At 42.8% G+C, this 20,781-nt stretch overlaps 1 pseudogene across 1 annotated transcript in view; it reads right to left on the reverse strand.

The window, feature by feature from the left end:
- Positions 1-20,781, reverse strand: part of LOC308097986 (anoctamin-6-like) — a 40,496-nt pseudogene extending 19,715 nt beyond the window's left edge. Inside the window, exons 1-11 of the transcript XR_013934983.1 lie at positions 20,618-20,781; positions 13,233-13,301; positions 11,452-11,799; positions 10,705-10,821; positions 9,597-9,727; positions 8,424-8,558; positions 6,997-7,102; positions 4,543-4,603; positions 4,008-4,162; positions 3,448-3,525; positions 674-887 (exon numbers count right to left, since the gene is read on the reverse strand). The product of XR_013934983.1 is annotated as an anoctamin-6-like (transcript). The remainder of the gene's footprint in view (positions 1-673; positions 888-3,447; positions 3,526-4,007; positions 4,163-4,542; positions 4,604-6,996; positions 7,103-8,423; positions 8,559-9,596; positions 9,728-10,704; positions 10,822-11,451; positions 11,800-13,232; positions 13,302-20,617) is intronic.

Genomic DNA, 20,781 nt, shown 5'->3' on the forward strand with positions numbered 1-20,781 from the left:
TTATTCGCTTATCAGTAGACATAAGCAGAGGCTGGCCCTCCATTATTGACTAATGAAAGTGAAATGGGGGTGCTAGACACCTGTTGTCCAAAAGGTGTGTAGCAGGAATTACTCATGCCCTGTTTGGCCTATATACCATGCCATTTTTACACACATGCCTTTCCTAACGAGGAACAAATTTGCCTCAAGAATTCCTCCTTATAAATGTTACTAGATTGTCAGGCCGTGCAGCGGCAAATCCTACATAGCGCTGTTCAGAGCAATGGTTAAAAACTTTTTTTTAAATAAAAAATCAAATTAAACATAATCATATATATATATATATGTATATATATATATTGTTCTTGTTTTTTATGCCTGGGAGTTTATCACAGACCATTAAAGCATACGTATTTACAATACATGTTAATGGGTTCATTCAGTAATACACTCTGTAAGAAAGTATTTCTGAACGAACCAAAGAACATGTATACATAATACAGCGCTGGTGGGAGCGCACCCTGTGACCCTGAAATTTCAGTTGAACCTGTGCTTCCCAAGTCTCCCTCACCCCCTCCTCGCGGTGTCCAGAGCTGAAGTCTGGGCTCATTTAGAATTCCACAGCACTGAGCTCTGTAACGCAACAGTGTTATTTCCTAAAAGAACAGATGCACAAGCTAAAGTAAAGCCTTACCATAGTCTGTGAGCCGCTTAGCCACCTTCTTGTACAGGAAGTCTAAGATTGTGATGATAACAAAGCTGATTACTGAGGCAGTGACAGAGGTGGCCAGCTGCGGAGTCACATACTTGGACCGTCCTTGAGTTTCGCCCATCGCATCTGAGAAGACGACGATCATGACCATGCTATACACGATGATGGCCACTACAAATGCCAGGATCACCAGCACCTGGGCAGCAAGAGAGAAGAGGTGTTGTGTTGGTGTACAGATCTACAGATCTCTCATCTGTAGCCGATCCCAGTGTGGACTGACTAAAGAGAATAGTCATGTACGCATTGTACGGTAATCAAATGGAATATACGGGTATGAACTCTGGCAGTGTAAAACATGTCTTGTCTTGTCATGTCTTGTCTTGTGTTGTGTTGCGTGTGCAGGAACTGTATGGCCAAACAAAAATACATCAATCAATGGTCTGGGGGCGCCGAAAGCCGAGTGTTTAAGGCACGTACCACATATTGTAGGCTCTGATGCCTGACAGCGAGTCCCTGGTTCGATTCCCAATGTAACACCGGTCCGCGAGAAGGCGTAACAGAAAGTTGGGAACCCCTGCTCTATACCATAGAGTCCTGAATGTGAGGGCACAGTATGTTAACTAGAAAAAGTGCTCCTCTGAGCACAGGTGTCCGCCAGGTCAGGTAGGTTATTTTGGCCTCTTGATGGCGCTATAAAAGGCCAATGTGAAAAGGGTGCCATTTCTTCCTAGGCCGTGCACAGCAATCGGACACTGCATTCATGATTTGAGGCATTTTGTTCTAAAAATGTGTTTTGCTCAATTTGACCTGCTGGTGGCGCTATAACAGGCCACTGTTAAAAGTGTGGCATTTGTTCCTCAACGTAGTGCAAATGTGCATATGCAAAGTTTCACGCTGAGTTCAAAACGGGCCACTCCTGCAAACTTTAGCCAATCAGGATGGAATATGAAAAATCAAACAGATCCGTCTTGATCACATGACTATAGAGATCATGTGTACCGATTTGTGTGAAATTTGGATCAAATCAGAAGGCTTCATATCAACAAATGTGTTTTACATAAGTCGGCCTCCTGGTGGTGCTATAAAAGGCAAATGTGAAAAATGCAGGGCAAAGGTTTTTCCTTGGCCAAGAGAGAGTGTGCATGCAGTGGCGTCGTTACGCGGGGGCTTCGGTGGCTATAGCCACCAATGTTTTATCCAAAGCCACCAATAAAAAATAAAAAAATAAAATATATATATATTTTTTTAATTATATATCTATAACCCTAACCTAACGCTACCCCTAACCCTTAAACCGAAATAAAGTAACAAAAAACGGGGAAAAAAGGACCGAAATCCGAGGGGAGGGGAGGGGAGGGGAGGGGACTGGGGGGCTAAGCCCCCAACCTAGTAGAGACCTATACCTCTGTGTGCATACAAAGTTTTACACAGATCTGTGGGTAAAAACACAAATCGGCCTGTTATAGCGCCATCATGAGGCTGATTTGAACATTTTCAAATGGCATTTCTTCCTCGGCCTAATGGGAATGTGTGTGCAAAATTTCGGAAATTGCATGCTGTGTTCATGATTTGAGGCATTTTGTTCGAAACGGAGTACTCCTGCAAACTTTGGAAGACAATTTTTGCCAATTAGGATGGAATATGATAAATCTGAAAGACCTGTTTCTTTTAATGACTATAGAGATACTGCATACCGATTTGCGGTATTTTTGGCCAAAATCTGTAGGAGTACTGTCCAAAAATGTGTTTTGCACAAATCGGCCTCCTGGTGGCGCTATAAAAGGCCCATGTTAAAAATGTGGGGCAGAGGTTCTGCTCTGGCATCCAGGGACTGTGTGTGCACAGTTTCGCTGCGAGCAAGCCAACGGTGCCAGAGATTAGCTGTACACAGACAAGACAGAATGACACACACACGGACGGACGGACACGGGGCAAAACATACTCTCTCGCCATGCCTTTAGGCCTGGTGGAGAAAAACTGTTAAAACTGTTTGCAACAGCCAGTTTGTCAGTAAATTTTTTACCATTGATCTAATAGAGCCTGCCTGCTATTGCTCAGGGGATAAACTGAATATTGACCATCAGGTCAAAATTTGTGTCCGATTCTGTGTCTAGGTGAGACATGACCTTTGACACGATCTAAATATCTCAATAGAAGAGCAGGGAGTTAAAGCACAGCCACCCCAATTGTATAAGTTATATTGTATTACTCTACCCTACAGATATGAAAGTTCTTATTTGACATAATATTCTATATTTATTTTCAGTGAGCCCACACAATTGCTAAAGGAGTTGCCTTTTTTGTTAATTAGTGTGGTTGCCCTAACAGGGCAACCAGACTATTGTTATCCTCCAAGGCCCTAACAGTTTATTTTGCCACGCTACTCCTCCAACAGTTTTTTTTACCCACACTCATGCCATATGGTAAATTAAGCGGCTTCACCGGGAATCATGGTTACATAGTTTGATTGATATTGATTTATTAGTGCATTAAATTTCCCCATCGACTTTAATGGGAAAATTGAAAAACTCCCATTCAAGTATTTTTTTCTCAGCAACCGTAAGGGCTAGAGTTACAAGACTTGTAGGGGAGGTTCATAATTTAGTGCAAAATTATTAAAAAAATAATTACACCAGTCGGCCTGATGGTGGCACTATAACATCCCCCTTTACGTTTTGGCCTATAACTCTTGAACCGTAGGTCGTAGAATAAAACAAAAAAACAAAAGACAAACAGGAGCAGCATGTCAACCTTACCATGAACAAGAGAGCCACTATTCCTAAGGAAATCCGAGCACGTCTTTCACAGGGAGTATATGGCACCTTTTCTTTTTTCTGAAACATTATAATAAAATGACGTTACAGTTACTGTATGTGTAACATTGACTTAATTTAATATGTTTGTATTAACAATCCAGAGGCTCTAGGGTCTTAACTTGACCCATGGCATGAAGATCAATGCATATAGCATTTATATACACTAGCCCATACCCGGTCGGCCGGTCGGTCGACCCAAGACGGACACCAAGACGGACGGTACTCCAATTATATAGTAGGATATGATTACTTGGAGTCTGAGACATCCTTCACATATGGAATATAATGTTAATTCCATTCCCCAATTCCATTTCTGCTATTGACATTGATTATTTCAGTGTAATAGTCTCCCTGTGTTAATTTCATTTGTCACTATGCTATATTTATGTATTTTGCATTTTATGCATTTTTGTATGCTCTTCTGTATGACCACATTTCTGGATTTGACACAAATTAAATTATACAGTAATATCATGTGTCATTTTGATCATGTGACCTACACATGTGACTGGGTTGGGCCTCGTGGGACTGGACTCATTACACCTGTCCAAGTATTCGGGACGGGGCAGTTCTTCCTGCTCCTGGAACTCCATGGTGTCCCACTTGTATTTCAGCTTTGCCTGCTTCCGCGTCCAGAACTCCAGGAACAGTGTCACTAAAGCAAGGTAGAGAGAGAGAGAGAGAGAGAGAGAGAGAGAGAGAGAGAGAGAGAGAGAGAGAGAGAGAGAGAGAGAGAGAGAGAGAGAGAGAGAGAGAGAGAGAGAGAGAGACCATTAGAGACCATTAGGCAGAGCAAAAATAAATCAAATCTGTAAGCCTCAATTATTATTTGTCAGTGGTTAAGAGACTTGTGTTGTATTGTTACTGTATTGTTTGTGTGAGGCCATATATATGTTTGTTTTAACTGTTGAATGGTGGAAGTTCATGTTATGTCAGATATGCAGTAGTGTTTACTTCCACAGTCAGTTTCACGTTCTGGCCCTGAAATTATGAAAGCTAGGAAATTAACGGCAAATAATGTATTGAGCTTCTCACCCCAGATTGACATAAAAACAGCAAACACCATGGTCCCATAGTTATCAAATTTTGAAAGTACCTGGAATTAGAAAAAAATAACAGTATTACTTATTGTGGAGTACATAATACTAGAATAGTGTGACAGTTTCATAAAGAATGCACAGTTTTGTCCCAAATTAAATGTCCACTATACCAGGGGTCATCACCATGCCAGCTTGTGATGGACATTTTCATAGCTATTTTATTCTTGCCACAGACATACAAAATAAGTGATCGGTATTAAGTTTTACCAAAAATACATAATTAACTCCTAATGTGCCTGCCATTTTGTATATGCCAATGTGCCACACATTTTACAATGATAGTATATCTGCATTAACCATTGAGCCACAAATAAATATAAGCCATTGTTTTAAAAGCCAATCTACAAGCTCACAAAACATTACATCATGACGTGTTGAGAGATTGTGGATCTACTATTTTAGAAACATTTCAGAAATGTTTCTAATTATTTATTTATTTACTTGGCCTATAAAGACAGGCCCAACATGGGGATGCCAGGGCTAAAGAGGTTACCTATTCTGAAGAAAATCGTAAGACTGCCAGGAGGCTAAGACTGGCATTAAATGTGTCACGATAGAAGTCTATTCTGTGTTTGGGATTTCAATAATTGGGTCTTATCAGTACAGTGCTTCCATCGCACATTACATGAGCAAAAGGCCTTTTAGGAGCAGAGGTGAGTAGGTGTGTGTCATATGGTTATTGTAGAGACTAGAAGTTCGGCCCGCTGTGCGGGCCTCAGGTCTAGTGTGTGTTGTCGCCAAAATAAATCCCTCATAATGGGTCCATTTGGTTCCATCTCTACCCTCGCGGAGTTAAATCTAGACCACGGGGGGCGGGGTGGTCGCCAAAATAAATCCCTCATGATATGGGGTTGTGGTATAAAAAAGTTTGAGAAGCCCTGTGATAGAGAGAAACGTTTCGTCACGTCTCTCTGTCTCTCGCTGTTTCTCTCCCTCCATCTCCCTGTGTGTGTTTCTCAAGCTTGTAGTTCTGTTGTCCAAAAGATGGTGTGTCTTTATCTACCTCACTCACTCGCGGTTGTGACCGCTGTGTAGATGGCTGCATGCACTGTGTGCTCTGCAGGGGGAGGGGCTGCTGGCAGTTTAAACAGAGCTATTTTCAGGGAATTAGGTAGCTATTATTAAACATTACTTCTAGCTCTCTTGTGATGCAATCATGTACAGTACTATGTACAATATACCGCAAATCTCCTGCAACATATTAATGAGCATGTCATCCCAAATCTTAGTCACATACATTATTCAAACCAATTTGAATGCAAAGATTATATTGAGAATATTCAATATGTTTTTACATTATCATGAAAAAAAATATGTAGACTATATTTTTCATTTTTTCAAAAGAAATAAAATAAACTTAAATGAGCAACGGACATAGACAAGTCTTGCCACGGACATGTTTGTCCGTGTACGGACATGTTGAAGACCCCTGCACTATACACATCACAGTGTACATGATTTGCGCGGCACTTTGCTCAAAACGGGCCACTCCTGCAAACTTTAGATGTCAATCTTAGCCAATCAGGATGGAATATGAAAAATCAAACAGATCCGTCTTGATCACACGACTATAGAGATCATGTGTACCGATTTGCGTGAATTTTTGATAAAATCTGAAGGATTGCAGATTTTTTTTTATTTGCCAATCTTTGAATACATACAACACAAACATTAATGAATTAACGAATGAATGAATGATACATGATACAGTACATGGTGATACAATTTTGCAAACACTGTTGATTTGAAACACAACATGCATCCAGATTGAACTCCTTTTCTTAACCCTAACACTAACCATGGGTGAATTTCACCCGAACAATTTTAATTATGTGATTTTCATAATGTTGCTGATATCTGAGGTGGGCAGGTCCTTGGGTACCTTCAGAATGCTCACTGACGTCAAAGAAGGTAGGTTTGTTTCCCTGCCCCATCCCTGTTTTTTTCTACAGGGTGGTCTTCGGTTGAATTTCACCTAACGTTAGTGATAAAGGGTAAAAATAAATCCCATACTACCACAATGGTCAGCTGATGCAATTAGACTGTGCCTTCACTGGACAAGCTCACATGTCCCAAGAATGGGTGGACCAAAGGAAAAGTTCCCAGCTCCATTATTATTTACATATACTATTTTCATGGTTAGTGTTCTAGGGTTAATCAAGGACTTCTTACAGGAATTGCTTACACAGAACTGTAAATTAATTAATGAATTCATTACTTAATTAATGAAGGAGTTCATTCTGGATGCATGTTGTGTTTCAAATCAACGGGGTTTGCAAAATTGTATCACCATGGTACAATAGAATACAATGTCGACATTCGATTTTCTTTCTTTTTTTAATGATACATCATGAAATGTACTGTGAGCTGTAAGGACTGTTTCACTCACTTTAGAAGTTCCACACGTGCTGTTTAACTTCCAGTAGTCACACTTCTTGTCACATTGTGGGCACATCACTATAGTCCCGCCTATCTCTGGATCACACACCTCTTTACTGCCCAATAACAGAGGAGAATGGTCAAACACTGGACAGAAGGAGAACATACTTTTTTTCTGAAGACGTTGTGTGTGTGGTCTTGCTGTTTAGGTAGCCAATATTTATGAATAAAAACATGTGGCAGTGCTAAGAGTGTTGGGGAGTTGCGTCATGATGATCCAAAGATTGATTGCCAAGGTTCAAGAATTCTAAGCCAAAACGTGAAGTAGGCTGTTATAGCGCCACCATGAGGTGAAAGATCTGACAGATACATCTTGATCACGTGACCACAGAGATAAGTACCAATTTGTGCGAGTTTTGGACCAAATGGCAGAAAATCTTGTCAGACAGAGGTCCACTAAATGGGGAGTTGCGTAATGATCCAAGGAAACCTGGGAAACCAATATTTTGACTGTACGACCTACGGTTCAACAGTTATAGGCCAAGATGTGAAAGGCCCTGTTATAGCTCCACCATGAGGCTGATTTGAGAATTTTCGGTCTTCCTTGGCCTACTGGGAGTGTGCGTGCAAAGTTTCACACCAAACTGTCCAACGGTGCCGGGGGTTAGCTGTTCGCAGACACACACGGATGGACGGACGGACAGACAGGGGTGAAACATAGTCTCTGGCCATCGGCCGCCCAGCCTTCGGCCGTCCCCTAAATGTTTTTACGCGATATAATAACCAGAGCTGTGGAATCAACATGGATTAAAGTTGTCAGTCATTTTATAAGTTCAAAGAGTATTAAAATGGATCAAACTGGCAATAGAATACATGATGTTCTATTGCTTAATTGTAAATTGATGTTAAGAAGCATTCATTGGCTGTATTTATAAATAGAAGAACATTTTAGGTTTTAGGTTTAGAATTATAATTATAATAACCTAAACATAATTCAATATATTGTGCTAATTGTTTAGAAGGAAACTGCACTAGTGCGAGGGACTTCTTTCACACTGTTTCACAAATCACAGACTGGGCCGGCCAATATATAAAAAAATATCGTTATCGTGGACTTGTTATCGCGTAATTATCATATCTTCATCGTTTTTGGTATCGTTACATGCCTTGTGGTTAGAGGGGGTCCTTAACATTGTCTGTGTGTCCAGCGAGTATTCCTAGAAAATCCACTCCCTCACACGCCACAGTTATTGGTCCGCTGTGTTCATGTGTCCTGTATATCAGCCCTTAATGACCTTAATATACATAGTTAGGGTCTCATCTGAGACAGATTAGAACAATAGCTTTTTGTGGTATTCTTATGATGTGATGCTCTCATAGTTTGACTGTAAAATGGTGATGTGAGATACTGTAATTATGCACATAAATTGTACATACCTCCAAGTGGCGTTTTCCCCAGTCGCCAACCCATAAATGAAACAGATGATTCCCACGATGGAAGCTATGATCAACATGAATGTGTAGAATCCCAACCAAGCAAAATACATGGCAATCTTCTCCCCACAATACTTCCTGTGAACGTGAACGTGAATGTATTATTTCCCATCCCCTCTGTACTGGATAATGCCTATAATCTATGGCATATAGCAACCATTAACCTACTGTACTGTATATGCTGATGGCACATTCACTTTATGTACAGATGTATTTTACAAGATTTTCAGGCCGCTACACGGCCTTCAAATAATAGTCATTATATTGCTGATCAGAGTAATAGTCACTGAGTTATGGCCATTTTAAGTGTTGAACACTGCTGTAACATTGCTGTATCACCGCAAATGTGTGCAAGTTGTTGTTAGTTTTTGGTGTGCCTATTCTCATGTCAGACCCAGTGTTTATGGCAAGTTTGGTGTGGATGGAGCACAGTGCGCCTCGGGAACGTGTGGCCCCTGACAAAGTAAGCCGAGTTGCACAATGTGCCCCCTGATGTGACTCTTCACATGGAAGACTGAACTGTGTTTGTGCAGATCTTGGTGCAGATTGGAGCAACTTTGAATTTGTTGTGGCCTTTTGGTGTTTTTCATGCCATACATTTTTTTTTACTCTAATGATCTCCTCCTAGGAGGATAATCAGATCGCTTGCTCTCGATATTGAGTTATGGTCATAGTGCTACCTACTGGCAACATTAATCATAGTCATAGCACCACCTACTTTTGATTGGTCATTGTTGATTACAAACTACTCATATAATGTATAGTTTGTAATCATGTTACTCTGTGGAAACAGCATGGTGACTACCGCACTTCCCAATGTGAACAGGTTGCAGCTTTCCCTTTGTTTCCTAATGCTTGATATGTAATGAAGCTGTATGTGAAATGTTAATTGAAGTTGTACCTCTGTTGTGTCTATTGTCTGTTTTTTGTCTTGTCTGTCCAGTTGTATTTGTGTGTTGCGGTGTTTTCAATTGTGCATTCCTAATATGTGCTATCTTTCTCGTTTATTTCTGCCATGGTAAATAATAGTAGTGACCACATCTCTGACCAATGAAATTGGTTGGCAGAACCATGCCATTGGTAGTTTCTGGTGTGAATGTGAAAACAGACCATTACCTAATGTGATCAAGTGGTTGCGTCTTGTAGAAGCTGGAGATGTGAGCCCAGTCTCGGTAGAGTTCAAACCGCTCCTTAGGGTTGTTGTCATCTTCTCCTGGCGTTGGGTTAGGGTTAGGGTTGAGGCTACACTGAGTTGGGGAAAAACCAAACACAAAAATTCCATGTAGAAAATCTAATTATCTTAACATAAGTGTAATAAGGGTAATAATAATAATAATAATAATCATAATAATCTTAGTAATAATAATAAAATCTTTATTTACAGGAGCTCAGCAATGTATTTTGGAGCAAAAAAGTTATAAAAATCTAAGAGGAATAGATAGTGCAGGCTAGGTGCAGCGGTGTTGTATCAGGCCTAGGCAGGTAGCAACTCAGGACGACACATACTCGCAAGGACTCCACAACGGGAGTCCCACAGCGAAGAGTAGACTTTAAAACTGGACCAGAAAACAGAGGAGGGCTCGCAGTGAAGGCCCATAGACTGGGCCTATCGAGTTGGAACAGTGTTCGATAGGAATATAAGACGATGTAGTGACGAGTCGTCCGGGATGTTGCCGTTGTAGCCTACCGGCTAAATCTGTAGAGTGGGATCCACATGGTTCTCATGTGACCAAAAGTCAGAAAATAATCAGCAAATACTAGAAACAAGAGTGATTGATAAAAGTTGGTGAGAATTCTGTTTCAAAGGTACAGTAAAAATCGCCCGTTTTCTCTGGCAGCAGTGGCACACTACTCTGGCATTCACAGAGTGAAGGTAATCTATAAACAATTCTGAATATAAACTAGGGAGGGATGTGGTCCCAGCTCAGGTTGATGTAAAGTGTCCTTGGTACTTTGAAAGGCACAAGGGGAGGTTGTGGGTTAGAATCCACTGTGGCGCATCCGGCTTTGTCGGGCGTCTATGCGAACACAATTGGCCCGTGTTCGGGGGGAGGGAAGCCGGGCGGGGAGGGTGATAATGGTCACTGCACATACTCCTACAAGCTGGGGCGGCACCTGTCAGCAGGGAGTGTTGGGTGGGAGGAGTAGGCCCCTAATTATTATTATTATTATTATTGTTGTTAGGTCAGATCATCTAGCTAAATGAATCAGCGATGTCACTCACATCATGAAGAGGATAGGCAGCCTGGTACACTCCTTCAGCCAGCAGCTTTGTGATGTTAACTCCTGACATGTCAGTGTCCCGCAATGTTCCAATCTCAGTGCTGAGGATGTAGTAAACCTACAGCACATTAAAGATACATTCAGATAAGCATGCTTAATATTATTGTTTAACAATACAGTGTTAATAAACGTAAATACCCAGCTACCCTGTATTATAGTCTATTAGCTTTTTTTTTGCATTGCTTTGTTTCGATTTCAGTTCAGAGCAATGGTCCTTAACATTGCACCTGTTTTTATTCATTTATGTTTTAGTTGACTTGTGGTACTGTTTAAGTACTTTTATTTTGTAATTGTACTCTGATTCGCATTCCATGTCAATTCGCAATAGGTTTGGATTATGTATATGGATTATTGTAAATGAGGGCTTGCCCCTCAACTGTACTCCAAGTTCAAATAAAGGTGATGATGACACGCACGCACACACGCACACACACACGTACGCACGCACGCACGCACGCACGCACACACACACACACACACACACAGAGTCACAGAGTCACAGAGTCAGACACACACAGAGTCACACACCAACACCAACACCAACACCAACACTGTATTGTTATGGATCTACAGTGTATAAATCCATAATAATATTCAATGACATCATTGAAGACATACAGTAAATGCACCCTCTAAGTCTAAAATGACCTGAATCAGTTTGAGAGTGATAACATTAAATGGACTTCACCATCCTGATTCTCATGGGTGGTGGGAAGGTCTTGTCAGAGTCGTTGGGGTTGATGTTGAAGTGATCCTCCCGGTGTTTCTCGAAGGGGGCAGTAATAGTCGTCTCTGTGTCATTATCCATTCTGGTGTAGGACACATCGCCCCTATTACAGGGCAGGTGCCCGCAGAACAGGCTCTCGCACAGATCGCACAGGTCGCCACTGATGTGAGGCTCCTCCCTGTGATCGTCCTCGCTATCATCATCGTCTCTGGGCACTTTGATGGGCAGCTTGATGTGGAGCCACTCGGCACATTCACACAAAGATTCCCATGGCATGTGGATCTTCACAAACTTCATCCTACCATCAGTCTGAAGTTAAGTGATGATAGTGATCATTAATGGTTTCTAATATATATATATATATATATATATATATATATATATATATATATATATATATATATATATATATATATATATATATATATATATATATATATATATCTCTCGTCGGTGTCCAGGACCAACCAGCTAACTCCATTTTCAGCTTATTTTTTTTATTCATGAATCAACGCTTTTGAACACCCTTTACGTCTGTGTAAAAAAAAATGTTTTGAACCAATGAAAAGTATTAAAAAGTGCCTCTGACAAAACCTCCCAACTCTATTGGATCCTCAAACTATCCGTCAACACCACGCAACTCCCCCCCTCTCCTCTCCTGCTGCTGTTCTACAGCTCAGAGCACAGCACACAGCACACTGCGCAGTGACTAAGTGCACACAGGCAGAGGAGCAGCACAAACAAACAGTAACGACATCGTTTTCCCCCCGTAGTCTGTTAAAACTATACAAACTATATTAATGAGGAGAGCATTGTGACAAGAAAGGAGAATAGCATTTCTGTCGCGCTAGTTCTACTGAAACTCCAACTCTGTGAACCCCTCTTTGCAGAAGTTATTGTAATATTTAAAGTCCTGTTTACTATTGTAGGCCTATATAATAAGTGTCATGAAGCATCAGGGCATTAATTCACACGTTGTGATGCGTTGTGAGCTTGGAGATCCTTTTGAAATTTAGACCCATTTAGAATCTCTCCCTCCGATCGATTGGAGTTATTGTCAGCTGTTCGGACTCCTAACTCCATTTGAGCTGGATTTCTGTTCGGACAAAACTCCTAATTCCATTTGAGCTGGATTTGGGTAAAGTGGTGATAATATAATGACACATGCAAGTATATGACAATTATATAAAGTCACTATACCAACTTTGATGAGGCAGTAGGCCTATTGATTTGTTTTGAAAATATACGGTTTTCTTCATTTCCTGAAAATGTGCGTTTTGGAGTTAGCAGGATGCTGCTGGACAGCAGAGATATATATATATATATATATATATACGTCCGTCCGTCCGTCCGTCCGTCCGTCCGTCCGTCCGTGCGTGTGTGTGTGCACAGACAGACAGACAGACAGACAGACAGACAGACAGACAGACAGACAGACAGACAGACAGACAGCAGAGAGACATTAAGCCAGGGGGGTTGGAAAGAGTAAGACTGACAGGGCAGATCAATGTAAGGACAGATGGACAGGGCACACAGCACACGGAGCGTAAGAGAAAGACAGAGAGCAAATAAAAACAAGAATGTCTGAAGGGTTAAAGGTGTTTCCAAATAGACTACTCTACCAGAAAGCAGGATTTTGATTCAGGAATTTGAGTAGGAAAATTTCATTGTCAAAATGTCAAAAATGAAATTTTCCGTCCATCTTAAAACTGGCCACTTTGTACGGACCACTGTGCACTTACTGATTCTTTGGTCTCCAGCTCCAGCCCAAACCTCTCCACCAGTCTGGCTTCATAGTCCTCTCTCTTTTCCTGGACACGGAGAAGAGAAAAAAGTATAGAAAACAATAATCTGAGAATGTATCAGAAAGTGTATAATGAGATGAAATTGTATTCATTGCAAAATATAATATACGTATAAATATAATGACGTTCTGTAGTTGAAGACCTGTAGTGGGGTCATCCCTATGTTCCCCGGGTTCTATGTTCCCCCACTAAGGTTAGGGTTAGGGTTAGGTTTAGGTTAGGTCCTATATTCCCCGCTCTCCCTAGGAAAGCGGGGAACATAGGACCCGTACGGTACCCCTGTAATACTAATACTACAAATAGAGCCTGTTACATGGTGTCAGAAGTGCCGAGTCCTGTCACAGTGATTGTCGGAGGCTGTTAAGAAGAACGTTTGTTGAGTACAGAAACGAACGTTTATATAGTAAAGTCCCGGTCGGCGTTGCTAAGCTAATAAGCTAACTAGCAGTTAGAAACTGTAGTGGTAGTATAGCAGATAGCTACCGATTTGGGTAAAAAGAGACTGAGTGCTATTGAAGACAGCATCGCGTGGTCCTGCTTGCCTGGAAGATTTTTATTTTTTATTTTGTAAACGTCTAAAAATCTAAAAATCTAAAAAAATCACACCCAGTGTGAAGTGGGCGGTGTGGTCACAGTGGTCATCACAGTGATGGAAGTTCACTTAAAGAAAAGTAATATTGTGGACCAGCACCCCTAACTTAAAAAAAAACATAAATGTGTTTTTTTTAAGTAAAAAAAACCATAAATGTGTTTTTTTTAAGTGCATAGTCCTATTTATAGGGCTATGCACAATTGTCATGTTTCCCTAGCCAATCACAGTCCTGAATAGACTGTGATTGGCCAATCACGGTGCAGGGTTAGGGGGGTACACTGGTGGCCAATCACAGCGCAGGATTTGGTGTGCAAATATCCAAACCTCACATATAGGGGCGGTGAAACCGCCCAAAAATAAGAAAAAAAGAAAGAGACAAACGGCACAGAGAGAAGATGATGGATTCCCTGTTCTCCATAAGTCCACCAGAAAACTTTGATTTCTCAGACTTTCCAAGCTGGCCCAATTGGATCCGCAGGTTTGAGAGGTTCAGGGTTGCTGCTGGACTGGACCAAAAGGATGAAGACTATCAAGTAAATTCATTAGTTTACACCATGGGTGATAAAGCTGATGACATTCTGTGCACACTGGGCTTGAGTGATGCAGACAAAAAGGAATACAGTAAAGTAAAATAAGCTTTTGATAAATATTTTGTTTGCAAACATAATGTGATCTATGAACGATGCAGATTTAACAAAAGATGCCAAGAGCCAGGTGAATCGGCTCAATCGTTCATTTCTGCAGTTTATAAACTAGCAGAACACTGCCAATATGGTGCACTGCAGGAGGACATGATCAGAGACAGGTTGGTGGTCGGCATAAGACACCAAGGCCTGTCAGAGAGTTTGCAGATGGACAGTGAGTTAACACTGGCAAAAACTGTCCTAAAAATTAGGCAACACGAAGAGATTAAGAAACAGCAGTCCACTGTACGTGACACACATAGCCCAGACCAGAGAGAAGCTAATGTGGATATGATGAAGTTCAAGAAAAAGTTTCAAAAACAACCTCAAACAGGGAAAAGTGCCCACGGCAAGGGTCAAAAGGACTATGAAAAAGGGCAGAAGAGCTGTGGTCAATGCGGCAAAGCGCCTCCACATTCCCAGAACAATTGTGCTGCAAGGGACGCAGAGTGCCGGAAATGCCACAAAAAAGGCCACTATGCAGCCCTCTGTAAAACAAAGCCAAGCAGCGTGGATGAAATCCAGGAACAGGAGGTAGAGACTGTTTTCTTGGTACAGGTGTCCGCAGGTGGACAGTCAAAAACATGGCAGAAGACACTGATGTTGAATGGCCAACAAACCACCTTTAAACTGGACACAGGAGCGGACGTGACAGCCATTCCAGCTAAAGTCTACTCAAAGAAGCAGCATGGCCCACTCACCACTGCAACAAAGAGACTGAGAGCTGGGACCGGGCGACAACGCTCTACAAGTGAGAGGTCAGTTCAATGGAATCATAAAATACAAAGAGCAGACAACTGAACAGCCAGTGTTTGTCATACAAAGATTAGCTACCTCACTACTTGGCCTGCCAGCAATTGAAGCACTGCAGTTAGCCTACACGGTTGACAGTATTCAGTAGCAGACAGCTGACATTAAAAGGCTGTATCCCAAAGTTTTCACAGGCCTGGGATGCCTGCAGGGCATGTATAAAATTAAGCTGACAGAGGATGCCAAGCCCTATGCATTGTCACTGCCCCGCCGTGTGCCTATACCCTTGATAGACAAAGTCAAAGAGGAGATCCAGAGAATGGAGACTCTGGGAGTGATTGCTCCCATCGATGAGCCCACAGAGTGGTGCGCAGGGATTGTTGTGGCACCAAAACCCAACGGAAAGATCAGAATCTGTGTAGATCTGACACACCTGAATCAATACGTCTGCCGTGAAAGACTCATTCTGCCGGCAGTCGATGAAACCCTCGCCAAGCTGTCAGGAGCGAAAGTGTTTACAAAACTCGACGCCACAGCTGGCTTCTGGCAGGTGCCACTGCATCCAGAATCAGTTCCCCTGACAACGTTCTTCACACCGTTCGGGAGGTACTGTTTTCACAGATTACCATTTGGGATTTCGTCAGCACCCGAGCACTTTCAGAAGAGGCTGACACAGATGCTGTCAGGACTGGAAGGAACAGTGTGTCATGCAGATGACATCCTTGTCTTTGGGTCATCGCGTGAACACATGACCACAGGCTGAAGTGTTGGAGAGACTACAGAAGGAAGGGCTGACACTCAATGATGAAAAATGCCAGTTTGCTGTGGACCGTGTCAAGTTCCTAGGTCACATCGTCAGTGCCCAGGGACTAGAAGCAGACCCAAGTAAAATTGAAGCCATCACAGACATGCCCACACCCACGGATATCGCTGGTGTTAGAAGATATTTGGGTTTGGGCATGGTGAATTATGTAGGGAAGTTCTCGCCACGTATTGCAGAGCTCTCACAGCCCATAAGGGAGCTGCTAAAAGCTGACAGCGAATGGGCGTGGGGGAGCATGCAGCAGCGGGTGCTCAAGGAGCTGCGTCGGGAGCTCAGCTCAGCCGCTGTCCTGGCACAATACTGCCCGAACGGAGTGACAAAAGTCGCAGCGGACGCTTCCTCATTTGGACTAGGAGGGGTCCTGTCTCAGAGGCAACCGTCAGGCGAATGGCGTCCAGCCGCCTTCATCTCACGCAGCATGACAGATGCGGAGCGTAGATACGCACAAATTGAAAAGGAGGCGCTGGCGCTGACCTGGGCATGTGAGCGCTTTCAATCCTATTTAGGATTGGACTTTCTGATACAGACAGACCACAAACCCCTCACTTCCCTGCTGGGCAGCAGAGCCCTTGATGACTTGCCCCCTAGAATCCTAAGATTCAGATTGCGACTGCTTCGCTTCACGTACAAGATTGAACATGTACCGGGGAAGAACCTGGTTACAGCAGACGCACTGTCCAGGGCTCCAATCCAAGCGCCGCCGACGGCAGAAGAAACGCAGCTGGAGAAGGATGTTGGCGCGTACGTCAACCAAGTGGTGGAGCACCTACCTGCGTCAGAAGGGAGGCTGGCTCAGATCAGAGCCACACAAGAGGCAGACAGTATCTGCAAAAGATTAAAGAATCTGGTGCAAACTTGATGGCCTAACAGAAAGGTTGGTATGGACTTTCTGATACAGACAGACCACAAACCCCTTATTTCCCTGCTGGGCAGCAGAGCCCTTGATGACTTGCCCCCTAGAATCCTGAGATTCAGACTGCGACTGCTTCGCTTCATGTACAAGATTAATGGCAAACTGGATGGCCTAACAGAAAGGCTCTCCCACCAGAGCTTCAGCAATACTGGCAGTATCGCCAGGATCTGCTTATTGCAGATGGACTGTTGATGAAAGGCGAACGACTTGTCATCCCTGACTTCATGCAAGAAGAGATGCTGAACAAAGTTCATGATGGTCACCAGGGCATCACAAAGTGTATCGCCAGAGCACAACAATCCATATGGTGGCCAGGTCTGTCAAAACACATAAAGCAGAAAGTGGGAAACTGTGCAATATGTGCCAAGGAGGCTCATAACTTCCCAGAACCACTGCTGACGACACCGTTGCCGGACAGGCCGTGGCAGCGTGTTGGAGCAGATCTATTCCAGTGGAATGCAGCTATGTACCTGGTGGTGGTCAACTACTTCTCACACTACATAGAAGTAGCTCACCTGACTTCCACTACCTCAGCCCATGTAAAGGAGAAATTGAAGTCTATCTTTGCACGTCATGGGGTCGCGGAGGTTCTGGTCACTGACAATGGTCTGCAGTTTGCTGCAGCGGAGTTTGCAGACTTTGCCAGAGAGTACGACTTCAGACATGTGACCAGCAGCCCCCGTTATCCTCAAGGTAATTCGGAGGCTGAAAGGGCTGTGGGAACAGTCAAATCTCTCGTGAAGAAGGGAGATGATCCATACAAGGCCCTCATGGCTTACAGAGCCACACCCCTGGCACAAGGTGCATCTCCTGCACAGCTGCTGATGGGTCGAAACACCAGGACACCCCTGCCCGTCAGTCAGGAGAAGTTGGAGCCGAGGTGGCCTGACCTACAGTCTTTCAAAGAGAAGGATCAGCAGATGAAGGGGAAGCAAGCATCCTGTTTCAATCAAAGACACCGCACACAGCCGAGACAAGAGCTCAGACCAGGACAAAGAGTCTGGGTGAAGAACACCGAGCAGCCTGGGACCATCACAGGTCCAGCCCAGACACCAAGGTCCTACAACATCGAGCTGCCATCTGGAAGTCTTCGTAGAAGCCGATCCCACATCAGGGTCATTCCAGAGACTTCTACAGTTGCTAGATCAGGGCGCATGATTAAAAGACTCAGAATGGACTTGTGAATGGAAAAAGTGCTCCTCGGAGCACAGGTCTCCGCCAGGTCAGGTAGGTTATTGTGGCCTCCTGTTGGCGCTATAATAGGCCAATGTGAAAAGGGTGCCATTTCTTCTTAGGCCTTGCACGGCAATCGGACACTGCATTCATGATTTGAGGCATTTTGTTCAAAAATGTTTTTCTAAATTAGACCTGCTGGTGGCGCTATAACAGGCAAATATTAAAAGGGTAGCATTTGTTCCTCAACATAGTGTGAATGTGCGTGCAAAGTCTGACCACAATCGGACGCTGTGTTCATGATTTGCGGCATTTTGTTCAAAACTCCTGCAAACTTTAGATGTGAATTTTAGCCAATCGGGATGGAATATGAAAAGTATTTACAGATCAGTCTTGATCACATGACTATAGAGATCATGTGTACCGATTTGCGTGAAATTTGGATAAAATCGGAAGGAGTAATGTAAAGAAATATGTTTTACATAAGTCGGCCTCCTGGTGGCGCTATAAAAGGCAGATGTGAAAAATGCAGGGCAAAGGTTTTTCCTTGACCTCTAGGGAGTGCGCATACAAAGTTTTACGCAGATTGTTGCAGTTATAGGTAAAAACACGAATCGGGCTGTTATAGCGCCACCATGAGGCTGATTAGAAAAATCTCAAGTGGTATTTCTTCTTCGGCATAGTGGGAATGTGCGTGCAAAGTTTCACGGAAATTACATGCTGTGTTCATAATTTGAGGCATTTTGTTCAAAACGGAGCAGTCCTGCAAACTTTGGAAGCCATTTTTAGCCAATCAGGATGGAATATGAAAAATCTGAAAGACCCGTTTCGTTTAATGACTATAGAGATATTGTGTACCGATTTGCGTGATGTTTGGATAGAATCTGTAGGAGTACTGTGAAAAAATTTGTTAAGCAAAAAGCGGCCTCCTGGTGGCGTTATAACAGGGCCTTGTGAAAAAAATTGGGGCAGAGGTTCTGAATTGGCATCCAGGGAGTGTGTGTGCACAGTTTTGCTGCGATCAAGCCAACGGTGCGGGAGATTAGCTGTCCACAGACGGACAGACGGCCTTTCGGCCTGGCGGAGACAATAACCTGTGTTTTAGATAGAAAGCTGTTGATAAACAGGGCAGAATAATCCCTGCACAGTTTTGGGGACTCATTTAGTCTAACTTGACCCCTAGATAGGAACAGTACATTTAAGTTAATTCATATGTGGTTGGTTTAAAAGAAAAGAGACACTACAAGTGTTGTGTGAAAGATAAATGTTATTCTGAGGAATTATGTAATAGTTGATTTCATACTGTACACTCCTGAGTTAAAGTAAAAGAAAATAATTGTGTTTGTGTAAGTACAGTAAAAGAAATTAACAGTGTTTGAAAAAAACGTTGTACTTCACTAAAAGAGGGAGATGTGGAGATAGATATAGGAACCAATGTGTGTAGCTACGGGGGAACACATTAGGTGAGACACCCATTCATTCATGCTTGTGATTCATTCCAGTTGTCAATAAAGCTACCTAAAAGGATACACGACGTCTCATCCATATTAGTTATAAAGTATACTAATAGAGCCTGTTACATAGTCTTTCTATGCAAAGTGGGGGTAGGTCCCGAGGTGCAGGCAGACAGAGTAACAAAAGAATCAAACCAGGCGGAAACTACGATACACAAATCTATCTGTTGGTGTCAAGGTGTGCTACGTAGTTTTGTTTTCTGCACGGCATATTCCAGAGCCGTGTGTGCGCGTGTTAGGGGAAGATTGCTCGCCCCCACCTCACACTCGTCGCACTTGTATTCAACCCCCATCCACCTGACCTGGCAAATGTCAACCCTGGTATACCTTTATGAAAAAAGGTCATTTTGCACAGCTACTGGGTCAGGTGTGTAGGAGCAGGCGAACCAGTGCATGAAACAGGAAAAATGGAGATCCCTCACACTGTCTTCACTTACAGCAAAAAAAAGTAGTTTATTAGGCTACAACGTGGCCAACGACCTTCATCAGGAATCTGATGAGATACCCACAGTGTGCGGGATCTCCATTTTTTCCAACACTGGTATACCTAACCCTAACCCGATACAGAGAACTAAAGACCACCTAAAACCTAACCCTAGTAATTTTGTATTAACATACTCTACCATAAAGATGTACTAGTTATATTGTAACATACTCTATCATGCATATTGTTAAAAAGAATAATGGTTTATTCATTAAAACAAGGCCCATATTGCAACGATAAATTACTCATCTTTGGCTGGGGACCTCCCGGAACCCCCTCAAGCACCCCTGGGTGTCCCAAATTTGAAAACCTAAACTTAATAACATTTGAAACACTGTTATTTTATGCTGTTAAGTTATATGGCACATATAATAGACAAAAGATTCTCACCCTCTTGCCTGTCCTGTCTGGCGTGTCTGGTAGACCATTCTCGCTCTCGTAGACCAGGACAAAATCGATCCACTTATTCCTGCCATCGTCCATGAACGGCAGGTCCATGTCCTCTGCTCTGTGCTGTTCTAGCCTGTTTATTGAAGAGCTATGTGTGTGGGGAA

This window comes from Gymnoscopelus braueri (genome assembly GCF_963280865.1).
Source record: "Gymnoscopelus braueri genome assembly, chromosome: 13".
Taxonomy (NCBI): Eukaryota; Metazoa; Chordata; class Actinopteri; order Myctophiformes; family Myctophidae; genus Gymnoscopelus; species Gymnoscopelus braueri.